Source organism: Triturus cristatus, chromosome 3_1 (genome assembly GCF_964204655.1).
Source record: "Triturus cristatus chromosome 3_1, aTriCri1.1, whole genome shotgun sequence".
In the NCBI taxonomy this organism is placed as follows: Eukaryota; Metazoa; Chordata; class Amphibia; order Caudata; family Salamandridae; genus Triturus; species Triturus cristatus.
This window is the reverse complement of record NC_140583.1, coordinates 953,339,856-953,341,973: the sequence shown is the minus strand read 5'-3', so window position 1 is coordinate 953,341,973 and position 2,118 is coordinate 953,339,856.

The following is a 2,118-nucleotide window of genomic DNA, read 5'->3' as shown; positions in this document are numbered from 1 at the left end:
TAGGCATGGTTTCTTAAAGTGGAGATTCTTCAGCAAAACAAAAATCAATACTGTGTGGCTGCGTTATCGGTCTGAACTCACTACGTGGCGTTCACTCAATCACTGTACATGAATCCCAAATGCAAATTCAAATCCTCACCGCTGACCACCAATTTTAGAAATGGGGGTCTCTAGTTGGCACAGGTATGCACTTGCGACAAGCAGGGACTCTCAATTCCAAGTCAGAGTAAGAGGATCACCCTTTCAAATAACCCCTGCTCACCCTTTAGGTAGTGTGGCGCAAGCAGTCAAGACTATTCTCAGGGCGTCATAGGTTAAGCATTTGTGAACACATACAGTAATGCAATGACACACCACAAATGGACACCAGTCAAGGTTATATCAAAAATAGTTCTCTTTATATAAGGCTTAGCACAAGACCAGAATAACGATTAAAATGACCACAGTATGATTTTAAAGTTCAATGTTCTTGCAAAAAGGCTTAAAATGCAAAAATAGGCTTCTTTTACTTAATTCTGCTTCTTTTCAGGCTTTGTACGGTTCGTACCTGGGTGTACGACTCGTCCGCATTAAAAACAAAGAAAGTACGAGTCAAACAATCGGTGCGGACTCCGGGGTCCGGGACGTGCACACTGCGGTGCGAACAGAACAAAGTACCTTAAGTTCGTGGGGTCCGCGACGGACAGTGCGGGACAAGTTGATGGGTCCGGGTCGTAGTTCGGCAGCGTATTCGGTCTGGTCCGGTCACGGCGTCGGGACGCGGCGTTGGTACGGGGCCTTCAGGGATACGTGCGGAAGGCCGGGATCAGCTTGCAGAGTCCGTGGCGTCGGCGTTCGAGCCGTACCTTCGGTGCGGATAGGCGGTGACACTTCTCGGCGCCGTACAGCGTACGGGGAGGATCAGCGTACTGCGGCTTCTCGGCTCCGAGTACGGCACGGTGCAGTACGTTAGCAGCGTACGGACCGTACCTGCGGGACGATGGAGCTTGGGTCCGGCGTACAGGGTTTGGCAGCCAGTGTTGTACGTCTCAAATCGGTGGGGAAGGTTAGGTGCAATGCAGCCGGGAGGGATACGGCGCGTACTAACGCTTTTGGATCAGCGTAGACGCACGTGCCGGGCGGCAAAGACACGGCTTCGCGGCAGATGGGGTACGAGGCGTACTGGGGCCAAATCCAGTGGGAAACAAGCACAGATCGTCCAGGCAACTCAATTTTGGAAGGCAGATGAGTCCAATGGTCCTGGGACTCAGTTCAGGGGGCAAGCTCTTCTTCCAAGCCCGTGGAGATAGATGAAACACAAAGTGCAAAGTCTCTTTCAGTCTTTTCCTCTCCTTTCTAAGCAAGGCACCAACTGCAGGCCAATCCCCCAGGTCAGGGAAAGTTACTCCTCCTTCAGCTTCTTCCAGGTCCTTCTAGTCAGGCAGAGTTCCTTCGTGGTTCAATCAGGATCTGATTTCTTAGGAGCAGGGCTCCTACATTTATACTCAGTTTCTTTTGTCTTTACAGGCCAGGGGGGCCTTTGCATAATCCCAGTCCAGTTCTTTTCAGTGAGGAGCACTTTGTTATTGGGACTCCGGCTTCTTCTTTCAGCAGGCAGGGCAGAGACATCAGACGCTCCCCAGGGGGTGGAGCCAGCATTGTGGAGGCAGAGCACTGTCCTATTCAGAGTCAAGGTGCACTCCTCCCACCCATCCTGGTGTAATCTTTCTATTCACCACCTGGCAGCCCCAGCCTGTCTCCTGGAACTTCCCAGCCCTGTCACTCAAGCTACACACAAAGAAGATAGCCCTCCCCTCCTGAGGCAGACTGAAATGGTTAGGCACGCAAAGGCTAACGTTCTAAAAGTAGCATTTGCAAACCCAGGATATTAAAATAACCTTTACTAAAAGATGTATTTTATTATTCTGAGTTCAGGCATACTAAACACGAATGTCTACCATGCTTCCTGAGCCTGCTAGGATTATAGAGTGTTATAATCTAGCAGCCCATTCTGGCCTATGGAGAGCAGGTAGCCTTCCAATGGTGAAAAACGAAAATGGCTGTAATTCACTATTAGGACATGCCACACACCTCAGGGCATGTCCTACCTTATCCTTATAATGCACCCTGCCCTAGGGC